This window comes from Neovison vison, chromosome 1 (assembly GCF_020171115.1).
Source record: "Neovison vison isolate M4711 chromosome 1, ASM_NN_V1, whole genome shotgun sequence".
NCBI classification, from domain to species: Eukaryota; Metazoa; Chordata; class Mammalia; order Carnivora; family Mustelidae; genus Neogale; species Neogale vison.
Window position 1 is genome coordinate 3,777,034 of NC_058091.1, and position 9,649 is coordinate 3,786,682.

At 41.1% G+C, this 9,649-nt stretch overlaps 1 pseudogene; it reads left to right on the forward strand.

Annotated features, from left to right (window-relative positions):
- Nucleotides 1–6,346: 6,346 nt before the first annotated feature.
- Nucleotides 6,347–7,565, forward strand: LOC122902674 (annotated as a pseudogene).
- Nucleotides 7,566–9,649: the final 2,084 nt, after the last annotated feature.

The window sequence follows — 9,649 nt, forward strand, 5'->3', positions numbered from 1 at the left end:
TAACAATGAATGACAGCTCCATTATTCTATTCTCACCAGCATTTGGTGTTTTGAGTGTTTTGAATTTGGTCATTCTAAAAGGTATGGAATGATATCTCACTGCTATTTTAAATTTTCAATTTCTGAATGACCTAGGACTTAAACATCTGTCATAGCTTTTGTATATTAACCTTGTATCCTGTAACCTTGTTATAATTACTTATTAGTTCTAGAAATTTTTTTTTTCTTTTTTTGGTTGATTCTTTTGGATTTTTTACAAAGGTAATTATATCCTCTGAGAACAAAGACACTTTTATTTATTCCTTCTCAATCTGTCTATATTTTATTTCATTTTCTTGTTTTCTTGCTTCAGCTATGACTTCCAGTATGGTGCTGAAAAGGAATGCGGAGAGGGGAAATCCTAGTTTTGCAAGCTTCAACTTTCACATCATTAAGGCTGACCTTCACTGTAGCTTATCTGTAGCCGTTCTGTATCTATTAAAGGAAGTTCCCCTGGACTCCTAGTTTGCTTAGAGGTTTTGCTTTTTTTGTTTGTTTGCTTTTGTTTTTTATGAATGGGTTTTGGATTTTGTCAAATGTTTTTCCTGCATATACAGATATGATCCTGTGATTTTCTTCTTTTCAGATTATTACTGTGATGACTTACATTCATTAATTTTCAAATGTTAAAAAAACTTGCATACTTGTGATAAATCCCATTTGGCTGTGATATAGAATTCTTTTTAGACATTGTAGGCTTTTTTGTTTTTGTTTTGTTTTTGTTTTTGTTTTGTCCTTTTTGTTTGAGGAATTTGTATCTGTGTTCATGAGAGATGTAAGTCTATGGCTTCCTTTTCCAGTAATGTTTCTTTCTGGTTTTCTTATCTAGGTACTGCTGTCTTCATACAGTGAGTTAAAGATATTCCTCTGCTTCTATCTTCTAGAAAAGACTATGGAGTATTGGTATAACTTCCTTCTTAAATGTGTGGTAGGATTCATCAGTGAATCCCCATGGGCCAGGTACTCCAACTTTTTTTCTTTTTTTAATAACACCTGTTCAAATTGTCTATTTCTTCTGTGTGAGTTCTGGCAGATTTTGTCTTGCAAGCAATTTCATCTGTGTTATCAAACTTGTGGGCATAGAAGCGCTTATAATATTCCTTTGCTATCATTCTCATGTCCATATGAATTATATTGATGCATTTTCTCTCATTTCTGATATTAGTAATTGTGTCCCTCTGCCCCCCCATTTTATTCCTTAGCTAGCTAGCTTGTCAATTTTATTGATCTTTTCCAAAAATGACTTTTGGGTTTTGTTGATTTTCTCTATTGATTTCCTGTTTTCAGTTTCATTGATTTCTGCTCTAATTGTTATTATTTTTTGAGCTTACATTGGATTTAATTTGTTCTTTTTTTCTCAAGTTGCTTAAGGTGAAAGCTTAGATTTTTGGTTATCTTCCTTCTTTTCAAATATATGCATTCAATCGTTCAAGCTTTCTTCCACTGCTTGTACTGTATTATACACATTTCGAAAAGTTGTATTTTGTTTTTCATTTTGGTTTTAAAAAAAAGCTTTAATCTTGCTTAGGATGTCTTCTTTAACCCATGTGTTATGTAGAAGGGTGTGGTTTAATCTCCACGTAGTTAGGAAATTCTAATGTGGTCTGACAGCAGACGTGGAGTGATTTTTATCCTTGTGTGTTTTATGGCTCGAATGTGGTCTATCTTAGTGAATGTCCCTGGGGCCGAGGAGTGTGTATTTGCTAATGTTGGATGGAGTGGCAATTGCTACCCAGGGTACCCAGCTGAACAATGCTGCTGTTGAGGTCAACCCTCACCTTGTTTTCTGCTTCTGGGTCTGTCCATGTCTGACGGAATAGAGTTAAAGTCTCATGCATAATAGTGCAATCTTTTATTTTTCCTTGCAGTTTTAGCAATTTTTGCCTCACCTATTTTTATGCTCTACTGTTAGGCACACACATATTAAGGATTATTATATATTTTTGGAGGCTTGACTACTTTAACATTATGTAATTCCCCTCTTTATTCGTGTTAACCTTTCTGTGAAGTCTGCTCCGTGTAAAATTAATATACCTACTCCTATTTTCTCTTGTTTAGTGTCAGCATGGTATATCTCTCTCCAACCTTTTACTTTTAATTTATATGTGTTTATACTTTAAGTGGGCTTCTTGTAGACCAATTTATAGTTCGGTCTTATTTTTTTCATCCAGTCTGATGGTCTCTGTATTTCAGTCAGTGTACATAGACCATCGCCATATAAAGTGATTGTTGATATAGTTGGATTGACATCTACCATGTTTGTTACCGTTTTCCATTCTTCGCACTTTGTCTTTGTTCCTATATTTGTCTTCTGCTTTTTTTTTTTTTTTGCTCTTTGTAATTTTAATTCAGCATTTTATATGGTTAGCTTTTCCCCCTTTCAGAGCAGTTATACTTCTTTCGTAACTATTCAGCAGTTGCTCTAGACTTTGCATATACATTTACGACTAACACAAATCTGCTTTCAAATAACACCAAACTGCTTCTTGGGTAGTGCAAATACCTTACAAGAACAAAATAATTCTAATCTGTCCCTCCCATTTCTTGTATAACTGCCATCAGTTTCACCTAACTGCTTTAAAGTAACCCACTTTCTGCTTACTTAAGAAGAAAACAGGACTGTTATAAAATGTCTACACACCCTTATTTTGTCTCTAAATATTTTACTTGTAGACCCCCAAAACTGGACAGAGGATTATAACTTTTTTTCCTTTACCCCCACCACCCCGTCCCTGCTTGGCTCAGAGATACTAATGGGCAATGATTTCGAAAATTCTTTTCTTAAATATTCTTAAACACTGAGTACTGGTAAATATGAATAAAGGCTCACTGATGTTTTGGCTTGAATTAACTAAAATATTTAAATTTATTAAAAATTCCCAGGAGACCCATTTGTTTTCTAAATAAAAATTCGTAGAACTTAAGCAAATCTTGGAACACTCTCAATTTAACCAGGCAAGTTTGGTTTTAGGGTGCTTTCATTCTTTCTGATTTCCTGTCTTAAAATTGTAAGTGGGTGAGGTGCTACACAACAGAGAGTGTATTCAGGGAGACTACAAGGAGCATGGTGCCTCCCGTATTTATGTAGTGTGGTGGCCTTGTGTGGGAAATTACATGAGTGTATGCACTGAAAAGCTGTTCCACTAATTCTGTCTTCCCCTTAACTATAGTCGGTATTGTGAGAGTAAAACGGAAGAGAAAGTGTTGGAAAATCATTGTAGATGGTGTTCTCTTTGTATGCATTGGAATCCTACAAAAAGACAGAATGTTTCACTAAATAAGTTTGGAGTTTGTCTTCAATCTTTTATTTATTTCTCTCATCTTTTCCAGGCAATCCTCAGGAAGATGAATGGTGTTGATTTAATTATCTTTTAAGCTGCTCTAGACCATAACGGCATGCTTCCTTATTTCTGTGAGTGAATGATTGAACAGTTCTATTACTGAAACTATTAGATTTGGAGAGTTTATTGATTTGAAGTCTTGGAACAAGAATGGTCAATACACTGGTTTGGTACGTTAGCTCATTTAGATTCAAAAATTCCTAGAGATAGTGGAGACGGAGCTTCTGCTTTTGAATTAAAGATTACAATGGCTAAGCAATTTTAAAAAGCCTGAGCTTTCCCTTCATGGACTTCAGAAGATAATGTTAGAAGATCAATCTATGCATGTGATTACAAACGCACATCAGCCTTTGACATCAACTCTGTGAAATGAGTATGTCTAGTCTGATACAGTCTGGGTCTTGAGAAATGGTGCCTTATGGTAATTGATTCCTTTACTTGAATCATCCTGGTAATATTTTACTCGGCCTAATAAAACTGGTGTATTCTCTGGTTAGATTTAAAATTGATCATCCAACCACCATTAGTGGAAAGATTTGATGAATCTTTAAAAAATCAATCAACACATTGAATTTCTACAAATAAAGCAGAGAACTATGGTCAGAATCATCTGGCTTTTGCTGAAAATCAGGTTATATTTACAAGTTATTTTGAGAGATTTAAAGGAGAATTAAATTGGAATTGCTTATTTCCATCCAACATGGAAACGACTTTCAGCTTGGCAGCACTGGACTCCTGGCCCTTGTTTTTAGGAAATGTACCAAGTCAAACCAAGTGGCGATGGGGCAGAACGGAATGCACAGCTGGAGAAGGCCCAAGTAGGATGAGTGTTATCAGTCTTTAATTTATGGAGCTCTGGCAGTCTGAATTCCTCTAAGTCCTGGACAAAATTTTAGCCATTTTAACAGTGCCTACATGCCAATAGGCTGCAGTGGTCCAGCTGGCAGACACAAACATGTAGGCTGGTTAGTGTATAAGTTTGCAAATCTGCCACGACTTCAGAGACCACCTTAGGAGCTGGTTAAGCATGCAAGTGCGATGGGCGGAACTGTTCTGATGTACAGATATTCTAACATAGGCTTGGAGGGGTCAAGTAAGGGCTCTGTGTTGGTTATTTTCAATAACTTGGGAAACTCCTAATTATAAGGAGGGTTGTGGGCTTTTTGTCAGAAATTTAAACCTCTCCAGGAAAAATAGGGTTATTTCATTTTCAATGAGTATCTTTGATAAGAGGTTGCACATAGGGATTTGCCACACACAACTGTGATTTTGTCTAGGAAATAAGCTGCCTAGAGATGAAGACACAATTTCTCTACCTGCTATTGACTCAAGGCTTTATGGTTGATAAAATCAGTCATATCAGATACTAAGTGTTGTCTCTGAGTACGTGTTGAATAGGACCTGCATCAGGAGACACATGTGAGAGCAAATGGTGTTGCTTTGATGTGTCTGTGTAAGGAAATCTGAGGGGAAGATGTGAATGGGTTTTTTAGGGCAGAGGAAAAAGTGGCCCAAATGGAGTCTTGGTAGGTCCTGGCTGTCACATCAAAAATCTCCTGTTTCCTTGTTTCTTGAGCTGGTTTACCCAGACTTGCGTCATCATTTCATGTGCCCAGTCTCTTCCCCAATGTACTGTTTCAAGGCTGAGTTCATTGTTTTTGAGATGATCTCAAAATATGATATTCTCTTAACCGTGACCTGACATTCCTAACAGAGGAAGAAGAAGAACCAAAAACAAGAGAAATCTTTTGCTAACCTTGGGGACCTTCTTGTGGGAAGACTAGAGAAGTAGATGCGTAGTAATTGGAGGGGAGGCAGCAGTAATTTCAGCTCAAGTGCCAGTGTTCTACAGAATGCAAGATAACCGAAGCCCCCTGAGACAGGTGTGGTTGGTTTGACTTTGTTACCTGTTTCAGTTCTCTCTTTCTTTACTCCCAGAGTGATAGGATTTATCAATTCCTAAGCAAATGCTTCGTAAGGAAGAATGCATTTAATTTAAATGAATAACTGATGTATTTAAAACTTCATAAACTGTGGCACGAAATTCACTAACTTTGGATTTCTGAACAATTGTTTTCAGATTGAACAGAAGCTCATTTGTCAAGATCTTTCTTCACAGTATAAATGAATGCTCCTGATAGAATTCAAGAGGTATGATTATAAAAGCTTCCTGACAGCTAGTACTGCCAGGGAGGCCTACCCATGCTGATGTTTAGGGATGTTGCTGGGGTAGGGATGCTGTGTTGTACCCAACACATTCAGAACACATGCGATATTGGAGAAAAGTGTTTCTGTATGTAATTTGTGCAAGGATATCCCAAATCTTTTAATTAATGAGATTATAGACAAATAAAGGGATGCAGGTAGACATACAGACATAAATATCCATCACTAATTCTATTTTTTAAAAAAAGATTTATTTATTCATTTTGAGAGAGAACAGTGGGAGAAGGGGAAGAGGCAGAGGGAGAGAATCTCAGGCAGACCCTGGGCTGAGCGTGGAGCTCAACTTGGGCCTTGATCCCACCCACCCTGAGATCATGACCTGAGTCAAAATCAAGAGTCGGATACTCAACTAACTAAGCCACCCATGAGCCCCCGCTAATTCTATCTTTTGTGAAAACTAAGGAATTTGCCAGGTAATTTTGCTGTCCAGTGTTTAAAGCTCTTTCTGTTGCATTCTAGATGTTTATGCTCTTGGGTTCCAGTTTTGATTCTTTTATAGATTGTTACTAGTTTAAAAAGAATCCATTCTTGTATAAAGATCTATGCTGGGACAAGTGTTTGGTGTAATTCTGAAGGCTTGAAGAACCTACTCCATTTTTAGTGGAATTCTGTCATCTTCTGCACTAATGGTCATTACATAACCACATGGGATTATGTGTATACAACATCAAGAAATGTATTGCCGCTCTCTGCCTTCCCCGTTCTACAGATAGCCCCATCTTCAGGTGCAGTGCCAACCACATGCCCAAGACACGATGGTGAAGGTCGGAGTGAATGGATTTGGCTGTATTGGGCGCCTGGTCACCAGGGCTGCTTTTAACTCTGGTAAAGTGGATATTGTCGCCATCAATGACCCTTTCATTGATCTCAACTACATGGTCTACATGTTCCAGTATGATTCTACCCACGGTAAATTCCATGGCTCAGTCAAGGCTGAGAACGGGAAGCTTGTTATCAATGGGAAGTCCATCTCCATCTTCCAGGAGCGAGATCCCACCAACATCAAATGGGGTGATGCTGGAGTCCACTGGGGTCTTCACCACCATGGAGAAGGCTGGGGCTCACTTGAAGGACGGGGCCAAGAGGGTCATCATCTCTGCTCCTTCTGCTGATGCCCCCATGTTCGTAATGTGTGTGAACCATGAGAAGTATGACAACTCCTTCAAGATTGTCAGCAATGCCTCCTGTACCACCAACTGCTTGGCTCCTCTAGCCAAGGTCATCCATGACAACTTTGTCATTGTGGAGGGACTCATGACCACCGTCCATGCCATCACTGCCACCCGGAAGACTGTGAATGGCCCCTCTGGGAAGCTGTGGCGTGACGGCCGAGGGGCTGCCCAGAACATCATCCCTGCTTCCACTGATGTGGCCAAGGCTATAGGCAAGGTCATCCCTGAGCTGAATGGGAAGCTTACTGGCATAGCCTTCCATGTCCCCACCCCCAACGTGTCTATTGTGGATCTGACCTGCCGCCTGGAGAAAGCTGCCAAATATGATGACATCAAGAAGGTGGTGAAGCAGGCATCAGAGGGCCCCCTTAAGAGCATCCTGGGGTATACTGAGGACCAGGTTGTCTCCTGTGACTTCAACAGTGATACCCACTCCTCTACCTTTGATGCTGGGGCTGGCATTGCTCTCAATGACCACTTTGTCAAGCTCATTTCTTGGTATGACAATGAATTTGGCTACAGCAACTGGGTGGTGGACCTTATGGTCCACATGGCCTCCAAGGAATAAGAGCCCCCTGAACCACCAGCCCCAGCCAGAGCAAGAGGAAGAGAGAGGCCCTCAGCTGCTGGGGAATCCCTGCCCCAACTTATTCCCCAAAACACTGAGAATCTCCCAACCTCCAATATTTCCATCCCAGACCCCCTGAAGAAGGGGAGGGGCTTGGGGAGCCCTACCTTGTCATGTACCATCAATAAAGTATACTGTACCCAGCCAAAAAAAAAAAAAGAAATGTATTGCCTAAAAAAGACAATAAATCCCAATCTCTTGAGCAGGAAGAGCCTAACATTTTTTGAGCCTACATTATGGACAAATTATGTTTTTTTTTTAGTCGATGTCCAAATAGAGAAACAGAAGCCATGTTAGATATAACAAATGGAGGAAGATTTAATGTAGGAAATCAATTACTAAAAGTTTAGAAGGTCTGCAGAGCAGAGGTGTGTATGAAGTTATTGCCCGTAACCTGGAGAGCCGGTTCCCCCATGGCTGCTGTAGGAACCACATTTCTGCCCCTGAGCAGAAACCCTTCTGATGCAGTCCAGCTGGTGCTACATGCTTCCCAGGGGAGTAAAACTTCTAAACCCACAAGGTCCTTCCTCCTGGCCCTGTGGATGGCACCTGTGGTAGTCAGAATTGTAATGTGGTGCCCCGGTAAGAGCCCTTCCTCTTCAATGTGGGTGGACCTGCACACATGAAGGATATTACACACATGTGAGGTTACATTATATGGCAAAGGCGAAGGGATTTTTTTCCGAAGTAATCATAGACCTTAACCAATAGACTTTGAGTTAAACGAAAGCCTATGGGTGGGTATGGCCTTATCAGGTGAGTCCCTTGACGAACTTGGGAGGCAGAGCTGCTGTCCCCTGTTGGCCTTGAAGAAGCAAATCACCATGAGTCTTACAAATGCAAGAAAATAAATTCTTCCAATAAATATCATAAACTTGGAAGAGCAAGGAGCTGGGAGCTTTAGAGAGAGCCCAATCCCAGTTTGCACTTGGATTGTGGCCCTGTCAGACCCTGAGACCCTGACCCTGTGAAACCCTGGACCCTAAAGGATTCAGCTAAACTGACCCATGGAAACTGTGATATAAGAAGTGCATATCATTTAAAGCTGCTACGTCTGTAGCAATTTGCTGTGCAGCAATGGGACACTAACATGGCCTGTACGTGGGTTGCTGGGTGAAAGCACTGATCACGTCTTTGAGTGTGATTTTCTGAACTTGCACGGTATGTTTCCAGTTGGTGCAATGATTCTTCAACTGGCCATTCCAAACTTCTACAAGACAAACAGCTTCTGGATGTGGCAAAAGTAATGAACTGTGTGGGGCGGTGGGGGAGCCCATTGCAACAATTTTCCTCCTGAAAATAAAAGGGGTTTCTTGGTAGATGCTGTGTATTGTGGAATACGGTGGCAGTGAGAAGGACCTCCAGCAAGCCTGGGATGGTGGTTCTGGCAGAAGCACTGTGGGTGAGGAAGGCATGTTCATAGGTATGTTAAGTGTCTACTCTGATAAGGACAAAACCTGAAGGAAGGCTTCAGGATAACCAAGCTGCCCCAAGATGGCTGGCTGCTTCTCCTGGGGATGATGCCTGGCTGGGAACTTGGGCAGCCCCCGCTATGGGCAGGCTGGGCAACCCGTTGAGTCTCTACCAGATAAGCCTTGGTGAGGGGAAGTCCAGGTTGTCAAAGTTCTGCTCAGCTCCCATTCCTGCCACCCTGGCCACTTTCTACATGTGCGTCTGCAAACACCAGGGGGAATGAGGAAATGTGTGGCATGCACAGAACATCTTCTTGTCCACCTGATTTCTGAGGGCCTCCTCATTAGTGGGTGCACTTGGGTGAGTGTGCACACAAGACCTTCATACATTATACCCATCCTGAGGGTCCATCTACAGGTCTTTTCCTGGGAAGTGCTGGTCATCTGTATTTCCATCTTTCATTCCAAGTTCCTGCTCATGGGACCAGAATGTTACTTGTTCACTATGACTCCACACAGATCCACACCTAGCCGGTTTTCAGTCCAGGCAAATCAGAAACCCGATGGGCTATTGAAAGTGTTCCCTGGGGGATTTCCTTTCAGTGACATTTCTCGGTGCCATCCCTATGTGGGACCACAGCTCTGCAGCAGCATAACAGACCACGGAGTATCATGGGCAATCCAGGCTCCGGTTTTTGCCTCCTTCGTAAACTGGCCATCGGAACCTCTGTGAGTCTGAGTGGAGGCGAAGTGAAAGCGGGTAGTGAACAAGAAAAGGGCCCTTAAAGGATGAGCTACCTGCTCTCACAATATACCCACATGTTCCTGAGC